The 20,751-nt window shown below is 42.3% G+C and overlaps 1 protein-coding gene across 4 annotated transcripts in view; it reads right to left on the reverse strand.

Moving 5' to 3' along the window:
- The window catches only part of RFX3 (regulatory factor X3), a 250,111-nt gene that overhangs the window by 92,701 nt on the left and 136,659 nt on the right, over positions 1-20,751 (reverse strand). The window lies entirely within an intron of this gene.

Below are 20,751 nucleotides of genomic sequence, written 5' to 3' on the forward strand. Positions count from 1 at the left end.
AAGGGGGGGATATGATTGGGATCCATAAAATCATGACTGGTGAGGAGAAAGTAAATAAGGAAGTGTTATTTACTCCTTCTCCTAACTCAAGAACTAGGGGTCACCTAATGAAATTAATAGGCAGCAGGTTTAAAACAAACAAAAGGAAGTATTTTTTCCACACAACGTGGAACTCTTTGACAGAGGAAGTTGTGAAGACCAACTATAACAGGTTTCAAAAAAGAACTAGATAAGTTCATGGAGGATAGATTCATCAGTGACTATTAGCCAGGAAGGGCAGGGACAGTGCCCCTAGCCTCTGTTTGCCAGAAGCTGGGAACGGGCAACAGGGGATGGATCACTTGATGATTACCTGTTCTGTTCATTCCCTCTGGGGCACCTGGCATTGGCCACTATTGGAAGACAAGATACTGGGCTATATGGATCTTTGGTCTGACTTGGTATGGCTGCTTTTATGTTTTTATTTATAAACAGTTTAAAAAATATCAACTGCCATGCCTATAAATAATGCTGGATATACATTTTTTCCCCTTCTCAGATTTCAGAATCATTCTTAGTATCTTCATTAGTCTGGATTGGTAGGCATTTTGGTAGGCATCACAGAAACAGCACACACTGCAATCAATATTCTTTGTCCATATCAGTTCATGATTACATTTTGCACATGCTAAACATGGTTTTAAGCTAGGTTCCAATTTTGATTAATAGAAGTGTGCATCTCTGTCTCAATGATACATCCTCACAATCCTTTTTGCATGCTATGGCTGTGCTCTGAGATGAATATGAAGATTTGTTCAAATTTTGGTGGATGGATGTTTCTCTCTGGACAGATTACATGATCTATTTTAACTCAGCTCCTCTAATTGCTTGTGCAGTATGAGGCACTAAGCGTAAACTAAGTGGGGGCTAGTGCCAATCCCTTCTATATTTGCTCCCTTATGCTTAACAGTGCAAAATAAAATAAGGGAGGGATATGAGTGGAAAATGGACATGTTTGAGGAAACATGGACTTAAGCAAATTCCTTAGCATACTTCTGTAGCACTTAGCTACATCCTCTCCTTTTTAGCTTTATTTCTGCTATTAGGCAAGAATAATTTGGCAGCCCACTGCAGCACACATTGTTGCCGGATTGAGTCCAATGTGCTCCCTGTTCTATTCATCATTTTTATCTTGCACTTATATATACATAAAACTTCACATCTCTACTGTGCAGGAACAAGTTCTTTCTCTCTCTCTAAACAGACATTTAGTGACTTTTATTCCATGTGTGATCAACTGCATAATTCAATTTTGTGAATCTTTTCAAAGGAGAACCAAATAAATTATTTATTTTTTTAAAAATTTATTTAAATTATTATTAACCTTCATTTGCAGTGTTTATGTTTACTAGTTCTAAAGGCATCTCTCTGGACCCCTCATTACTATTGAGAGGTGTCCTTCAAAGACCACCTTATACTTTATTTTATCCTTCTCTATAGTACTACTGTTGTTCAAATAAAAAGTCTCCATTACATATTGGAAAACAGAAACTAAAAGTTAATATTTATTGGAGTCTTAACACTAGGAAAGGGTTATATACAAACAGGAAAAAAATAGAAAAAGAAGATAGAATCCAGACTTGAAAAAAAAACCCCATAAATTACTAAGAAAACTCAACATTTACAGGTATGTTAATAAACAAAAACATTAAGTTGTGTATAAGTTAAGGCTGTCCTATATTCAGAGAAACTATCAAACTCAGAGAACTGGTAGATAAGATCCCATGGGAAGCACATTTAAGGGAAAAAAGTTCAGAAGAGTTGGCAACTTTTTAGAGAGACATTATTAAGGGCACAAGAGCAAACTATATCAATGCAGAGAAAAGATAGAAAGAATGGTAAGAGACCACCCTGGCTTGCCCAGGTGATCTTCAATGACCTGAAACTCAAAATACAGTCATACAAAAAGAGGAAACTAGGTCAAATTAAGAAGGATGAATATAAATGAACAACACAAGCATGTAGGGGCAAAATTAGAAAGGCCAAGGCACATGTCATTCAGCTAGCTAGGGACATGAAGGATAACAAGAAAACATTTTAAAAATACTTTAGAAGCAAAAGGAAGTCCAAAGACAGAGTAGGGCCACTACTCAATGAGGAGGGAAAGAAAATAGCAGAAAACAGAAACAGTTCCTCATGACATTGTCATAAGCAAACTAGGGTCATGTGGTCTAGATGAAATTACTATAAGATGGGTGCACAATTGGTTAAAAGACCGTACTCAAAGAGTAGTTATCAATGGTTTGTTGTCAAATTGGGAGGGCATATCTAGTGGGACCTCAAAGGGATCAGTCCTGGGTCCAGTACTATTCAATATTTTCATTAATAACTGAAATAATGGAGTAGAGAGTATGCTAAAAATCTGCAGATGACACCAAACTGGGAGGGCTGCAAGCACTTTGGAGGATAGGTTTAAAATTCAAAATGAGCTTGACAAATTAGAGAATTGGTCTGAATTGAACAAGATGGAATTCAATAAAGAAAAATGAAAAGTACTTCACTTAGGAAGGAAAAATCAAATGCACAACTATAAAATGGGAAAAGAACTGTCTATGTGGTAGTACTGCTGAAAAGGATCTGGCTCTTGAAGTGGATGACAAATGGAATATGCATCGTCAATGTGATGCAATTGCAAAAAAGGGTAATAAGATTCTGAGGTGTATTAACAGTATTGTATGTAAGACACAGGAAGTAATTGCCCCACTTTACTCAGCATTGGTGAGGCCCTGCTAGAGTACTATGTCTAATTCTGGGCACCACAATTTAGGAAAGATGTGGACAAATTGGAAAGAGTCCAGAGGAGAACAACAAAAATGATAAAAGGTTTAGAAAGCCTGACCTATGTGGAAAGGTTAAAAAAAACTTTAAGGGCATGTTTAATCTTGGGAAAAGAAGATTGATGTGGGACCTGATAACAACCTTCAACTATGTTAAGTGTTGTTATAAAGAGGACAGCGATCAGTTGTTCTCCATGTCCACTGAAGGTAGGACAAGAAGTAATGGGCTTAATGTGCAGCAAGGGAGATTTAGGTTAGATATTAGGAAAATCTAACAATAAAGGTAGTTAAACTCTATAATAGGCTTTCAAGGGAGATTGTGGCGTCCCCATCATGGGATGTTTTAGAAACAATTTGGACAAACACCGGTCAGGGATGGTCTAGCTTTACTTGGTCCTCCCACAGTGCAGGGAGATGGACTTGATGACTTCTCAAGGTCCCTTCCATCCCTACATCTCTTTGATTCTATGAAAAGGCAGCCATGACCAAAGTGTTAAATGCTTTTTTTGTTTCAGCTTTCACCAAAAAGGTTAGATGACTAACACAGTGAACATCAGTATAAATGGGGTAGGCTCTGAGGCTAAAATAGGTAAAGAACAAGTTGAGAATTACTTAGACAAATTAAATGTCTTCAAGTCAGCAAGGCCTGATGAAATACATCCTAGAATACTTAAGGAACTGGCTGAAAAGAGGTCTGAGTGATTAGCAATTATCTCAGAAAACTGGAGGATGGGAGAGACCGCAGAGGACTGGAAAAGGGAAAATATAGTACCTCTCTACAAAAAGGGGAATAAGAACAACCCAGGGAATTATAGACCAGTCAGCTGAACTTTGATACCCAGAAAGATAATGGAGCAAATAAAAAAACTGATTTGTAAGAAAGATAAGGTGATAAGTAATAATCAACACGGATTTGTCAAGAACAAATCATGTCAAACCAACCTAATATCCTTCTTTGACAGGGTAAGAAGTCTTGTGAATAGGGGAGAAGCAATAGCTGTGATATATCTGAATGTTAGAAAGGCTTTTGACACAGTCAAAAATTGTTGTAAACTCCTCAAATGCAGTTAAAGACCTAGATAGGGCCGACTCGTATCCAAATTTCACAATAAACTGTTTCACTTGTAAATATTAAAAACACAGGATTTTTATATTATTACATATCTCTTGGTACATGTGCTGGGATATACTGACCCTTTAAGAGTAGATGGGGCCAGAAGACCCCATTTCCAGGAAGCTGAAAGAAAGACCCAGGAAATAGCCTTGAAGAGAAGAAGCAGTCCTGGGGAATTAGTAGATTGATTGGGTGACAGAGGACAGGACACCGAACCTTCAGGAGACTAGGACCAGGAGCACTGTACTGTAGGGTGCGGAAAGGCTCTCTTCTCTTCCAGCCAATTTAGAAAAGCTCTCGAGAGGAGGGAAGCATATATATAGCCTTCTCACCAGAAGAAGGGAGAAGATAGTAGAAGGAAGCTAGAGCCTGAAGGCTGAGCTCCAGAAAGAAATAGCTTGCAGTGGTAAGCCTATGAAGAACAGATAATGGAAAGAGAAGAGCTCTGTGTGGGTGGCAGAAGAGACAGAAATAACTGTGAACTCTTGGGTTGCATTGCTGAACTTTATTTCTGAGACATTAAGTACTATGTGGAACTGTTTGTGGTCATTAAACCAGCCACAAGTGGAGAATAGTTCTATGCACAAGAAGGGCTGTGTAAAGCTCATAAAGGGCCCAGGAGTGAGAAAGCTGAGGGAGGGCACCGCAGGGGGAGCTCTGGCCATGAGGTAGCACTCAGTAAGTGGAAGCCCTATTACACCATGATTTCAAATTAGGAATAGCTCTCCCAATTGAGTAATCTCAGTTCTTACCCACAACAAATAGTCACTTTGATCGTTACAAGGGATAAATTCCTGATTATTAATGAAAGTAGCTAAGGGAAAGGGCCTCACCAACAGGAGTTTAGAAAATTTGTTCAAAGCTGTTAAGGTAATCTGGATGAATAGGCTATTTTTTTTATTATTATTATTTCTGGTGACCTAAATTTCATCTTAAACCAACAATTACTATGAATAGCTATGAACATCTGGGGTTCCAGTCTAGTTCAAGTTTTACCTAGTGTTTGGATGGTCTATTGTTAACCCAGTTGATCACATCTTTTAATTGTGATGCATGGTAATAAGCCAATTTTGGGAAAGCTAGTCCACCGCACTTTGTAGGCTTATGCAGAACTTTAGAACTCACACTTTGCTTTTATGTATTATATGAATTTTAGCAGCCGTCCGGCCATGTTTTTAACGTCATGATTAAGACCCAGTTGCAGAATCTTATCACTGATAAAGATGTGCAACTCAGAAAAAGTGCAGACGAACTTTTAGAGCCCAGGCTGAACTTGCAGGGCTGGCAGTTAGGAGAAAAAATTGTGTTAAAATGGCAGAAATTTAATATGAAGTTATTGAGAGACAAACATGGGACTCCCACAATGCCATTTTTACAGGTTACTTTTCAGAGAAGAACTGCTCTTCAAGTGCTTTTTGTAGTGAATTGAAATGTTATCTGATTTCAACAACTTTAAATCTTTTTGGAAAATATATTCACAATAACTTTAGTGCAATGAACTTTGTCTTCCTGTCCATCACTAGCCCACTGTTGACACTATATAAAATAACAACAACAAAGAATTATCAGAAAACAGACCAGTGATTTGGGATTTCTTTTATCACTTATTTTCTATATTAACATTTTAGATAAGGCACATTTATCTAGAATGAAAAGAAATAGCTAAATAATAATGGAATTTCACATTTTAAATTACAATTTTTTAAACCTTTGCTTATTCTTGTTTTTCCTTTGCAAAGTAGAAGGTGCTAAATTGGATTGCTAAGAATTCTAGTGGGAATGTCTGAGAAATACATTAGAAAAGGTCTTGTGCATAAATATCTTACTGGAAGACACATTTTATATTTCAGAGTTTAAATATGCTGTCCTACTAAAAAGAACTGTTACAATAGCTGTGCTGTTTCAGTAAAACTTGAACATTCTCGGTGGCACTTGTCTCTAATGAGGTAACTTTTGAAGACTGGGTCCAATCAATTCCATGATTTCCGGGAATATTGTAGGCATCAGTGGGAAGAACCCTATTGATTTTGGTGACAGCTGAAAAGGAACAATGGAAAAGTCTAATATGCATACTTAGTGCTGCAGGCAGAGACGCATTCTGACATCAGAGATAACTCAGCCAAGTTATCACTCCCTCCCCCTCAAGTTTATTTGTATACGTAAGTCAAAACTGTTTTAGTTCATCTAAACAGTGCCAATTTGGTGCACTGGCAAGGGGAGAGATAGAAGTAGGCTTAAGGTTTAAGGTTAGGGTTATTGGAGAAAGTGAATGATGACAGCACTATGCTGTAAAACTGGTAAAGGTATAGCAATAGAGACTGCATTCCCGCCTCTTCTGCCAGCTCAGCCACAAGCACCAAAATGGGTGACTTTCTAGTATCTATGAAAGCTCAAAATTTAGAATCTACTGTCAATTACCCCTTCAGTTAGGGCAGAGTGCTACCCCAGCTGAAATATGTCAGAATTTAACCTATGTTTAAGGGGACTGTTGCCCCCTTACTAACAGTCAGTGGTGGTGTTTTGGTTGGCTAGCTCCCAGTACTAAAAAGGGGAAGGGTCGATGGGAAATCAGGACCCTGAGACTGATAGTCCCCAGAAACAATGGGGAGAGGCCAATGATCCAGGTCAGCCTGAATGACAGGGTGGGCAGGCTAATCAGGGAGTCAGGAGGCCAGGGAGGTCCCGTCCTCCATGTGAGCTGGAATTGCCTGGGTCAGACAGCATGGGGCCGAGCTAAGGAGAAAGCAAGGGCCCAAGCTGAGCTGGGGAGCAGAGCTATGCCAGATCCAGAGAGAGAAGACCCTGTCCTGGGAGCAAAGCTACAGCCCCAAAGCCAGAGGCACAGCCCAGAGAGAGCAGACTCGCCCTGGGAAGAAAGCTGCAGCAACCAGCGCCAGAGGGGCCAGAAAAGCAGCCCACGAAGCAGGTCAGTGCTGGGAGCAGAGTCACAGAAGCAGCCTGCAGAGCAGACCTGTCCTGGGAGCAGAGCTGTAGCAACCAGAGGCAGAAGGGCCAAAGAAGCAGCCCAGGGAGCTGGAGGCAGAGCAGCAGCAGTGCTGAGACAGAGTGGTGGAGCTGGGGCTGGAGCAGTCTGGAGCTGGGTGTGGTGAGCAGCTGGAGAGAGCGAGGGGGACCCTGGGCAGCGGGCCCAGCACAGGGAGACGCCTCAGCCAAGAGGCTCTGCAGGCCAGGCTTGGATCGTAACCCCGACAGGGCGGGGGCGACACTGGGAAGAAGGGTCCTACCACTTAGAGCCTGAGAGTGTGAGGCCACCACCAGAGCAAGTGTCCAACCCACAGCATCCCTGCAGCACAGCCAGGGCCTGAGAAGAAGGCCTGGGACTTACAAGGAACAGACTCTGAACTGCCCTGACATTCCAGAGACACTGTTTGTGATGTTCCCTGCCACAGAGCGGGTTGATGTGTTTCCTTTAACCTTTCTCATTTTCCCTTATTCTTTTTAAAATTAATTGTTGATTAAATAACTTGCATTTGCTTTAACTTGTATGTAATGGTCAGTGGGTCAGAGAAGTGCCCAGTACAGAGAGAGTACCCCGGAGTGGGGACACCCTAGCCCCTGTCCTAGGTGACCACAGCAGGGTTGGGGGTCAAGCCCCCCAGGAATCCTGGGCCCAGCCTTGTTGGGGTTACGAGGACTCTGCCAGACAGGAGAGTGGAAGGGGAGTCCTCAAGGGCAGGGAGGCCACTGGGTAAAGGAAGTGGAGCGAGGACTCAGATCCTTTTGCTAGCCCACTTCACCGGGGTAATGCAGAAGCCAGGAAAGTTCCCCACAAGAGCGGGACTATTCCCCCGCTTACATATGCTTCAGAAACCATCCACTAATACTTTGGAGCCATCCAATTTTGACTGTGTCTTTGATATTCCTTTAAGAAGGATGATAGAGAACTTGCTGGCTGAACAATACCCCTTGTATCAGGATAGCATGGGATATTTTCAGGGGTGAAAGTAGGCCGGTACGGTGTACTGGTAAGAAGTGACTGCCGGTACCGGCCCGTACATTAAATTAAAGCGCTTTAAGGACCCTCCATGACAGCACTTTAATGTCGCTGCCCCTTTTGCCCCCGCCCCATTGGTGGCCCTGCTGGTAGGCACCCTACCAGCAGGGCCGTTGACGGGGGAAGGGGAGGGGAAAGGAGCAGTGATATTAAAGCGCTGCTGTGGCCATTCTTCCCCCAATTCCCTGTCAACCTCCCAGTCCTGACTTTTTTGAGAGATGGGGGGCATAAGTGTCTTGGGACAATTCTACCCCACAGCAGACTTAAAAAAAAAAAAAAAAAGATAGGTAGAAGTGTTCTGGCTTCTTAGCCTGGCTTTCCAGGAACAGATGTTTATTTTCTCATAGATGAAAAGGGTGGTGGGGTGGAAGGAAAGCTGACAGGAAAGACATTGCTGTTTCCTATCCTGCCTCATTAATGCAGGGTATAGTAGGGGCCTTCCAACCCCCATCTACTATGCTGAATCCTAGGCAGGCTTCCCCCTCCTCCATAATGCATTCAGTTTGGCTGCCTACACCACCTCTCCTGGCTGCCATGAGGGTATCCTATATTTCTATTGGTGACAATGGGAGTTTTGTCTGACTCAGGAGCCCTGAATAGGACATTTAAAAGAGTCATGTTTATTTTGGCTCCGTGCAAAGAAAGGATATATAATATCTGAGAAAATGACAGATACTAATTTGCTATCTGCTCAATATAAAGGACAGTTTAACACAAATACAGCTCCAGGAAAAGGGCTGTCAGTTTCACCTTTTTATTTAACTATCTCCCTCTCCTTCAGAGAAATAGTATTTCTTCAGCAAAATGTATTCTACGTTTTTCCAAGGACAGCTATCACTACACTATAGAAACAAACACTGAGCAACACAAGCATGAGCTGTCATTTAAGAATGATGTAAATACTAAAGAAATGTAGGAAGAGAATAGTTTGCTAGACAAATGAAATACTGTAATCAGTTTTAATTTAAAAAACCCTAATCTAAAACAGTATCATTCACTACAAAAGAACAATTATTTATATCACCATAAATGTAAATATACAGAAGTTTGTTTACTCAAACATAGCACACATGCAATGTATTACTTTATTTTCTAATAAAATTCAAAGATGCATTAGTTTTATTAGAAAATAGCAATTCTCTTTAAAAATCACCGTATCATATACATACTTAATGAAGCAAATATAGATTCACTGATGTATCTTTAGCCTAATTGCCACAAAGTGAATATTCTGATTAATTTGTATATATCCAGGATTTCTGAAAATTGTTTCCATTTATCAACACAGAAAAAAAATCCTTGTATATTTGAATTTATATTTGAAATAAAACTATGTGCAGCAAACTCTCAGTAAAGAGCATCTAGGATAACTCCATGGGGTACATCATCTCCCTGTGTCTGTGCATAGAGGGATATCTGTGTTCATGGATATGCCCATGACAGCCCACACTGTTAACCTCCATCTTTTCCCTCCTGTAGCCAGTACTGCCAATGCCAGACCTTCAAAATTAATAAGACCACCCTGTGAGTTGATGTGCTGGTGCAACAGCACTCCGTTTGGTCAGATGGAGTGTTCCACTGAGTTTGCTTGATCTGGCAGGGTGGTCAGTCAGCTCCTCTTGCTTGAGTCTCTATGACATTCCCATTCTGGGCTATGAAGGGTGCTAGTTTCAGTCCCACTGGGGTGTGTGGATTTTCCTCTTATACTTGGCAAAGTCAGCTGGTCCTGGTAGTCAGAGGATCTGGAAACACCTTCAGTTTTTAAGTCTCTGAGTGGCCTGTAGGGGAACTCAAATTTCTGTAGGCTTCTCCAGCCTGTAGATCTGATTATGCCTTCTCTCGGTAATGTCTCTGGTCAGCTACTCAGCAGCTTGCTGGCATGAGTTTCCTTCTCCAGCCTGCTTGCTCCTTTGGCAGCCACCCTGCCCCTCTGCTTCTCAGCTCTTTTATTCTCCCAGCTGTTGTGAGGCTGCCAATCAGTACTGGCCGGTAGTTCCTCCCCTTAACCATTTGTTTGCCAGGCCAACATGGGGCCTATATACCCCATGACACACACACCTCCAAAAATCACAAGAATAGCTTAAAATCATGAGATATTTAAAATTACATTTCTTTTTGCCTGTCTTCTAATTATTTTCATCTTTAGGAAGAAGATGCCAGCTCCCAAAGTGCGTGAGGTCAAATTTCAACCTTAGCCCCGCTCTCGCTCTCTCTCACACACAGGCCTCTTGATTCACTGTTCAGAGAGGACTCCACTTACCCTCTCAATTCATAGTATGCGGGAAGTGGCTGTTCTATCCCTCCTATCTATACTGGATATGAGCCGCCCCACTTAGACTCTTTGTCCATGATCCTTCACAGTCTCCTGTCCACATTTACGTTCACATTTTGACTCCTCCTCCTCTGCTCACATATCCACATCATTTCTAAATTGTGCCACTTCTTTCTCAACAGCTCCAGAATCTGTTCTTTTCTGTTTCCCAACACTGCAAAATCTCTTATTCGTGTTGTCTTTACATCCTGTCTGAATTACTGCAACTTCCCAGGCTCTGGCCTCCCGAACACACACATTGCCTCCCTTCAGTCTACACAAAATGCTGCCACTAAACGCAACTTCCTTGCAAATCAAGTGAATCATGTAACTCCCTTTTTTTAATTCCTCCATTGGCTTCCCATATGATAGCATATCAAATTTAAACTTCCTGCTGTCACCTTCAAAACTCGACTCTATCTCTCAATGGTTATACTCCCTTGTCAAGGTTTGTATTGCCTATGTCCTGGGGGCTCTGTCGCAGCTCCCACCTATGTCTGGTTATTTGTCACATTTCACACAATCTCCTCTGTACCTTCTTTCACACAACCCCTATGTTTGGTATGACCTCCCTGGGTTAATTTGCAAAGCCCTGTTTGTATGTCCGATGGATTGAAATATGAAAATACACATTCTGGAGATCAAGAGCAGTGTACCAGTCTTTCAGGTGTGGGGTCGGAATGATTATTGCTAAATTCCATTCTGAACTTGCCTTTTGATGTAAATGGTCAGTGCCCTGAGATCGAGGATAGGCTAAAGTCCTTCCTTTTAGTTGGGGATAAGGAAATACTTCAAGTAAAATCTTTTCCTTTTCAGGTGGTGTGGTTCCTCCACTATTGCACTGAGAGCGAGAAGTGATTGTACTCCCTGTTCTAACCTGCTGTTGTGAAAGGGGCTCCTGAATAGGGATGGGGAAGAAGACAGAGGGTGGAACAGGGAGTGATATTGGACTGTATAACCCACTACACAAACTCTTGTTTCTTTGGTCTGTTTTTGTAATCCATAAGTGGTGGAAGTCAGACAGTCCATCCTCAACAGGAGGAGATAGGTTAGAAATATCCGAAGTAACGGGTAAACTGCTTCCAGGCATTGAGTCAATTTTGTTGCCTGGAAAATGAGGGAAGCAGAGGCAATAATATGTCTGTTGATGATGGTCTTCTTCCAGAGAATTTTTGCAGCTCCCTGAGAAGCTGTGTGAACCTGGACTGATGACACACAGGCTGCTTTTGGTACATCTGAAGTCCAAAGTGTTTGCATTTTGGGTTGATGTGTATACTCTCAACGAGCATTGCCCTAGAACAGGGGTCGGCAACATTTGACAAGTGGCGTGCCAAGTCTTCAGTAATTTAAGGTTTGACGTGCCAATAATACATTTTACATTTACAGGGGCCAGTGGATGGAACCCCAGACAGGCAGCGGGCGGAGTGGGGCCAGCGGCCTGGGGTCCCAGCCGCTGGCCCCGCTCAGCCCACTGCCTGTCTGGGGTTCTGATCATCCAGGCAGGCAGCGGGCTGAGTGGGGCCAGCGGACGGGACCCCAGCTGGCAGCAGAGTGCGGCCAAAAATCGGCATACCAACGCCTGCCCTAGGTGGTCATGGAATAAATTACAACCCTCAACGGGCAACTCCTCAGTAGTCATTTGTAATTCTCTAGGGATATCACAGAAGGAGAAGAACCAAGAGGATCTGTGCATTAGTATAGCTGTTCCCATTGATTTACATGCCGTATCAACTGCTTACAGAGCAGTTTTCAATTATGTTTTCACTTCCAGCTGCCCTTTAAGATGGACCTGAACTCCTCTTTAGAGTTAATAAATAAATTTTTGCATTGTATTACAGTTTATGAAATCATACTTGGCTAATACCTCTCAGTAATTAGAAATCCACATCTGCAGCCTAGAGATGGAATAACATTTTCTGCCAAAAAGGTCTAATCTTTTAGGTTCCTTATGCTTAGAGTAGATCCTAGCTGAGTCTGGCAAGATCTCATTTGCAGCTGTAGCTACAAGAGATCCCAGTACTGAGTAAGTATAAGGTTACACAGAGCCAGTGGATAGTACCCGGTAATGTCTGTCTGCACATTTCAAAGTGCAACCCAGTGAAGCTGGTATCTGCCACAATATTTTAGCAGAATGTAAAAGAGAGGTACATCCTAGTACCAAGTGTGCAAGATGTCCAATAATCTATGTGGCCTGTCCTGAACTTCAACCATCAGGATTCCGAATGTCAAGGCTACTCTCCTCATTAACTCCTGAAAAACCTTGTAATCATCAGGAGTAGATGTTTAAGTTTCGGGAACCACTGCTTCATCTCGGGATGAAGACACTGCGCAGGGATGGACAGTTCTGTCTCCTGCAAGTCTCATCCAGAGGAGAAACGTCCTGAGATGGTTCTGGCTGCTGTGGGGGATATAACTCCATTCTCAGTTGTTCAGGAGACAGAGATCTGAGTCTTGTACAGGTAGTTGAGACAGGTCTTCAATGCTGAGAATATCCCCAAGGCATCCAGAAATTCCAGGTATAATAGAATGTATAAGATGCTAAAGGCCAAGGAAGTGGGTACCAATGGCCAGGGTGCCTTTATGAGCTCCTTCCATAATAATAAATAAATAATAATAATGGGAGCCTCTCTTAGATGCTTTCCAGAAAGCCCAGACAACTAGGATCTTGTAGAATGCTCTCCACTGTCCCCCAAAGCTTATGAGGTAAATGAATACCTCCTCACTGAATGGCTGTGCTGTTCCCACTGGTGTAATGGGAATTTGTATGGGATATACTTTAGGTAGTACTAGATAGTACTAGACCTAGAACTAAAGGTGGTGCCCACGGGAATAGTTTTGTGGAAGCAAGAAGCAGAGAGTCTGGTACTGATGAAATGATAAGTTCTCTGGTAGCAAGATATGGTCTTGGTGCCAAAACAGTTTAAGATGGAAGCAATACAAAGGGAACAGGCATGATAGCAGGTGGGGCCACAATATATAATCTTGACAGCATTAGGATACACCAGTCATCAGTACCAGTGTTGCCAGTACCAGCGTAGTCAGTGCTGGAGGATTGGTCATAGGATCCCAAAATGGCCGATATGGCACTGAGTAAAATATGAGATAAGTCCAAGTCCAAATCAGCCCAAGCAGGAACATGATGGGTGCTCAAGCCCCCCCCCCCTTTTTTTTTTAAGTTTAGAAGCACTGTTTACATCAAAAAGCCTCAACGTTTTCTGAGGCCTAGATACCACACTTGGAGAGCGTGATCTGTGCCTCTTCTCCTTCCTATTACCTCTGTCTCCTGATAACTTTCTCAAGGCAGAAGACTTGATGGCTAGTTCAATGGTCTTAGAAGAGGCAGGAGCAGTCCTGGAAGACCATTCAACCTTTTCAGCCTCCAGAGTTGAAAGGCCAGAGTCCAAACGTGGACATATCGACTGCTCAAAGAAATTCCGTGAGGTGAGATTCTCTAGCTCTGAGGTATCCTTGAGAATGGTCTCCAAATGTCACACCAGTAAAGGAGAAACATTCTGTCTGGCCTTCATTCAGCAGCATGACTGCTTCTCAAGACAGGTGATGTTTGAATCACATGGATTTCTGGTCAGTCATGGTGCACAGACTGCTAGCAAGTACCTCCCATAAAGAAAAAAACAAAAATAAGGTCCTGAATGGAATTTTAAACAGACACTATCAAAAAACCTAAACCAAACCTCTTACCGCTAACTAAAAACTATCTATTTACACTAATATTACAAGACAATGGGTAGTATGCCAAAAGAAGTGATAAGCTCTGCCTCTTAACCATGGGCAGCAAGAAGCAACTGGAGTTGGTTGGTGCAGCCCCACCTTTTATGCCCGTAGCTGCAGGCACAAGGGCGGGCAGGGCACATGTGCCACTCCAACAGGTACCACTGACTAAAAAAGACTCTGGCAACAGTGCAATATGTATATGGACAATCACGCAAAGAAGAAAGGTTACTTACTTGTACAGTAACTAGTGTTTTGTCCCTGTGGGTACTCCATTTTAGATGTGTGCGTGTCCATATTGTGCTGGCTCTCAGGATACCCAAGGCTATGAGTCACCTTGTTACCCCCCTGCCTCCAGCATGAGGAAGACTTGCTTGTGTTTAACTGGGCATCAGTTCCCTGATATCACCAGACTGTTAGCTACCCAAGCTCTATCCTCTGAGCTATGTTAGCCCTGCCTTTGCCTGCTAGGTTAACAACAGGTGTACTCCAGTCATTAAGCCCTTTCAAAGCATTCCTCTGTAGTGTCCAGCCCCTTCTCCACAGGACACTCTAAAAAATTCCAGGTCTGCTGTCCCCAGGGGAAGAGTGTACACACCAACTTGTATGATTCAGTTTGTACTATCAGGTCCTTGTTTAATACCACTGCACTGAGAGAAAGTAAGTGATAATAATGGAAACAAAAGGGTTATATATAAAACAAAATCATAATATGCTTTCTTGACACTAAACTTAACAGGCTAACCTCCTGTCTAAAGAAGTTTATCTCACCCCTAATGTCTTCTTCAGCCTTTTCAAACAAGGCTGGCTGAGATCACATTTTCATGAATGTAAATGCATTCCCATTTACTTCCTAGGTACAGCATGACAGGGTGTCTTCTCTGTTCTACAAATATGGAATAGTAAACCTCTGAAATGTATCTCCAGGTAAGGTTCTCTTCCTCTGCCATGTGCTCTTCCTTGTTGACTTCAGAGCTCTCCATTGATTTCATATGTAAATGTGCCTCCATTGTGTTAGCTTACAATGCTAAATCTACATGCTGACAGAGAGGCAAATAAACATCTTTTGTCTGACAAGAAACCTATTTCTCAACTTCTGCTGCGATACAGAATCTAAGATCATATTTTCAGTATACATACTCATAATTCCTTATATAGTATCTGTACCTATATTTCAGAAGGATATTAATGACCAGTGTGACTCTGGCTTTCATTTAAGACCGCACATGACATTCTTTGATGAGCCAGAATGTACATACCAGAATCAGGATGTTCTTATAACCCCCTTGCCAGTTGACAGAGAGTTTGATGGATCACTACTCCTCCGATCACAGGTTTTTGTTAGCAGGGGAAGGAGGGTAAGTAATAGAGCATTCATAGTGACAAAACATCTTGAAGGCCCAGCTACTGTACAAGTAAGTAACCTCCCCTTCTCCTTCAAGTAAGTGTCCCTATGTGCGCTCCACTTCAGGTGACTCCCAAGCAGTACCCACATTAAGGGGGCAGGTGCTGAGGAATCCTGCCTAATATATATTGGAGTACAGTCATCCAAAAGGCTGCATCAGAGCTGAAAATATACACCATGGGGTACTGCTGGGAAAAGGTATGAACAGATGAGTAGGTGACAGATTTATAGATGTCTTTGATGGGGACATTCTTGCCAAAAGCAACTGAGGTGGACAGTGCTCTAGTGAAATGGGCTGTCACCCTAGAGGGAGGATGCACTCTTGAGAGTTTGCTACAGGCCAAAATGCATCCCAAAGCCCATTTTGATAGTCTTTGGATAGAAATAAGGTTCCACTAATTTTGTCTGTGAAAGATACAAAGAGCCTAGGAGAAACTCTGAAGGGTTTAGTTCTCTCTAGGTAGAATGCTAGTGCCCTCCTGGATTGTCTCTGGGCAGAAACAGTGGTTCTATTCATTAAGTCTGTGAAGGACACAAAAAGCATGTTCTTTCTAGGCAGAAAACTAGTGCCCTCTTAACATCCAGGATGTGTACACTGGTTTCTTTCCTACAGTTGTGCAGTTGAGAGTAGAAGATGAGTTACTGAATGTCCTGGTGAGTGTGGAAGTCCGAGGAGATCTTGGGGAGAAAAAGCAGATGAGGACTCAAGGACTTTTTGTAGAATAGATACCAGTTTGTTTAGATAATATTTGTCAGGCATAGATGGTTCTGAGCCCATCCTGAAGGCATCGGGAATGTAATCTGGTGTAAAGTGTCACGAATGTGCAGTCTGCCATGTGATCCAACAGCTGCACACAAGTTCTCACTGTTCGAGGACTTAACTGAAGCTGGGAGATGAGGTTGGACATTGTGACAAATCTGTCTGATAGTACGTGTGTTCTGGTGGTCTAGGAGTACAGGGTGGCCCCAATGAACTTGATACATTGGGTAGGTATCAAAGTGGACTTTTCTCTGTTGAATGTTAGCCCCAGTGTGTTGAAAAGAGGTAGAGCCTTTCCAACTGCTGATTGTACCTCGTTGTTCGAGGAGTCAGTAATCTAGTAGGCAAAGACGATCACTCCTAACTATTCAGCTGGACAGCCACTAATGACAGAGCCTTCATGAAGACTCTTGGGGCAGTAGAGAGCTTAAATAGAAGTATCTATTATTGATAATGTTTGTGACTGACTGTGAACCACAGGAAGCAATTGTGAGCTGGATGCATTGCTACATGAAAACACACATCCTGGAGGTTAAGGGCCACAAAGAAATCCCCTGGATCTAGAGGTGGTATAATTGCTGCTAAGGTCATCATCCGGAACCTCTGAGTCTGGATAAATATTTTCAATGTTCTGAGATCCAAGATCTGTCTCCATCCCACCTTCTTCTTGGGCACCAGAAAGTATTTGGAGTAGAGTCTTTTTCCCATGTTGGAAGACGGGATTTCACTTCTTATATTAGGAACCTTCATGAGATGGGTCCCTGAGGAGGGGCAGTGAGGGTGGGTGGAGAGGAGGCATAGCCTGATGTGACAACTTCTACCACCCACCAGTTCAAAGGGATTCATTCCCATGAGTGCATGAAATGGGAAAGATGGTCCCCATAAGGCAGGAAATGGGAAGTAGAAAGGTGGTGGAGTGCAAGATCCAGATAATGAAGTGACTTGTGGCTCTCAACCAATATATCAAAATGGTGGTTTGATGCAGGCTGGTAGCTGGGCAACCACAGAGGTGGAACCTAGATCTTTTCTTGGGTGGTTCTATGGCCCTTTATATATTTGAAACTGCCACAGATGAGAGAGGCTAATGAGGCCTTAGCAACTAGTTGTCCTTCAGTGATGAGTGCCTGGAACCGGTCTCTTTGTTATTGTGGAAGATATTCAATAAAATGAGTGAAATTTATTATAGTTTGTGTAATTATATTGAGCAATTACATCTTGGTAATTTGCTACCCTAAATTGTAATAAGGCTGAGGAATAATTTTTATGACTGAAAAGGTCCAGCCGCTTATACTCTTTATCATGTGGACCTGGAATCATGCTGTTTGTTTCATAAATAGTATCAACCACCGATCAGTTCAAGATAGTCAAATAGGTATTCTGTGCCACTGGAGTGAATATTTCTTGTCCTTTCTTTTCCAAGTGGGTGGGACAGAAGCAGGTATTTAACATACTGTTCTCGATGGCTCTAGCAAGGCATCATTTATTGACAAGGCCATCCTGCCCTAGGAGGTGGAATGAAGGATTTACATCATGCTATGCTGTGACTCCTGCACCTCTTCCAGAGGGATTTGCAGAGACTCAAATATTCTTTACATGAAGTCTTGGAAAAGTTTGAAGTCGTCTGCATAGGAATGTGGAGGAGGTATTACAGCTTCATCAAGTGAGGAAGAGGACTTATTAGTGGGTGGTGTTGCCTTTCTATCAGCCCACAGTTCTTGGTTTCTCCTGACAAGGGTAGAGATGAGGGGGGTCCTGAGGAACAAGTCCCTCTCACTCCTGGTGGTCATTCCTGAGAGAATGTGCTCTTATAATACTGGTCTCCATATGCAGCTCAGGAGCTGCAGAAGGGACACTGAGGCAGGGCATAGGGGAAGAGCAATGAACCCCAAAAGAGGTTATAGCAAGGAGGCTGTTGAGGAACTCGCATGTGTCTGGTTCCTGCTGGCCCTCTTTTCAAAACAGACTTCTGGGGAGGGGGTCTGAATGGGAAGATGATAGATTCCTGAATGGACATATCCAAGTCAGCAAAGGAGTCTTCGAAGGGGAGCTCATTTAGTTGGTACCAGAGGAGATCATGGGTCCACAAGGTTTCCTTCAGTACCCATCAGTAGGGGGAAAATAAGGCTCCTTGAATAGTAGGAGGTCACTTAGAAACAGGAATCTGCTCAGTACCAGGAAGGCAGGACATAGGAGAGCTGAGTCCATCACAGTTGAAGCCATTGGTACCAAAGATGGCACAGGGGCATGAATAGAATGCCTTGTGTATTTGTACCCTAGTCGAGTGGCAGGAAGCAGGGGAGCTGGTGCCAGTACTGATCTCTTTGAGGTGATGGAGCCCTTATGCATTACTGGTTCAGTGCCACATATTACCATTAGTACCAGGTGAAGCTGCACGCCAAGAGACTTTTCAGAGCAGGGAGCACTAAAGGTCTTCTTAGTCAGTGCAGGAAGCTCACTACAGGAGGGTCTTGGAGCCTCAACTATACCCATACCAGAATTCAATGTCTCCTTGCTAACAGATTTCTGAGGCAATTTATCCCTTTTCTTCAAGGCCTCTCTATCAGGAGGCTTAGGTCTCATCTTTTTTGAGGGCTCTGAGCTACTATCTGGAGATACCCCATGGTTCTTGCCCCCTAGAGTGGAGTGATGGAAATTGAAGGGGTGTGCTAGACTAGTCAAAGCTGCTGAACAGGCCCCAAGTTGGAGGAGGGTCTCATAGAATGCTCCATGAGCAGCAGCTTAAGTCTGTCCTCCTTCAGTATCCTGGATTTGCTTCCAGATCCAATGCAGATCTTGCACCTTGATGGGATATTTATCTCCCCCAGATATTGGAGACAGCTAGAATGAATGTTGTTGAGGGGTAAATACCTTCTAGGGGTCAGGCAGCATTTAAGACCAAGGGTTTGGGGCATAATCAGCAAGGAAAGAGAGACACCTCAAACAAAGGAAAAGGCTCTAAGTGAGGTGGGAGGCCTGACCTTGAAAAATGAGGGGACCCTCTGAAAAAAAAAATGCACAAAAAAGTGTGCAGGTAAGTTCAAAAGTAAAATAAATTTAATAAAAAATGTCATAAAAATTAAGGAATTAGGCAAGGACAGCTGGCTAAGACAAGAGCATGGACACTCCAGGGTTCCCTTTCAGGAAGTGGGCAGCTGAGAAAGAACTGGAGTAGCAGTGGGTCTGACCTGCCCTCAGATCAGAGCAGGAGGGTGTACAGAGCACAGCTAGCACAGACCATGTAGATACCACTACCAAAAATCTCTCATCCAAGGTGCACATGCACACCTAAAGTGAAGCACCCATAGGAATAATTACAAAAAGAAGAACTAAGGCTGATAGTGGCCTTACGTATTGCTACATGGCTGCAAAAAATAGACCAATGTGATTTTCAGATGCCTGCATACACTAAGGCATCGCACCAGAGCAGGCAGATAAGAGTCCACTGCAACCACATCTAGATTATTGTGTTCTGTTCTGGATACCACATTAATAGAAAAAAAATTGGAATAAGTATAAGAAAGCTACACAATTGATCTACACAACTGATGGTAGAGCTAGAGGGATTATTTTATGAAGAAAAATTAAAAGAACCAAATACATACTATAGATTGGCTAAGCAATAACTACGAGGAGGAAGGAGACAGAAAAACATAACTATCCACAAATAATGAAAGATCTAAACACTAAGATCCCAACTCAGCAAAACCACTTTGAGACGTTCTTAACTTTAAAGCACATGCTTAAGACCATCCCTATTTAACAAAGCATGTAAGTACACACTGACATCCTACCAACTTCAATAGGACTTCAGTATGTGCTTAAGTGCTTTGCTGAATAGAGATGATTTTAAGCATATGCCTAAAGTTAATTATGTGCCTAAGTAGTTTTGCTGAATTAATACCCTAGAACGGAACAGAATTATTCCATGTTATACATAGAAATATAAGCAGAAGTAATAGCATGAAATTAGAAGAGAGAAAGTTTGGTCTTACTATCAAGAAAAATTGATCGACAATGAAAAGTAAGAGGCAAGTCAACAATGTCACCTGGGATTTTAAAACTAAATTTGACAAAATACTAGAAACTGTTTACTCCTGGGAACAAGACTGCATTGGCAAGAAATCAGACTGCATGATCTAAAAGGTCCTTTCCATTTCTAATGTCTATGATTCTACAATTATTTAAAGCCAGTTCTCAGTGCAAGATAACATCACTGTCATCCACAATCCCCAAAACGCTCATGATTAAATACTGATTTATTTACATGTATGAGAAAAAAAACCCTTGAACACTATTTTAAATATAAGGCACAACTCTTGCACCCAATTACCTATTCCCCCAAATCAGTTCAATTTACACTGTAGATCTTGCACAGATTCAGCTGCTGAAATGAATTCTAGGGTGGGGCTTTCAAGTCAAGGGTGTCATCAGTGTTTAGCATACAACTTTAGAGGTGCAATGTAATACTCGTTTTGCATTTATTTTAGACTGATTCAAGGGGGCAAAACAAAAAGGGAAAAGAATCTGGCCATTAATATTAGGAATATTTTCCTTATTAACCTTTCAAATAAATTAATTTGAATATTTAATTGTTTTACATT

This window comes from Lepidochelys kempii, chromosome 5 (genome assembly GCF_965140265.1).
Source record: "Lepidochelys kempii isolate rLepKem1 chromosome 5, rLepKem1.hap2, whole genome shotgun sequence".
Classification (NCBI taxonomy): Eukaryota; Metazoa; Chordata; order Testudines; family Cheloniidae; genus Lepidochelys; species Lepidochelys kempii.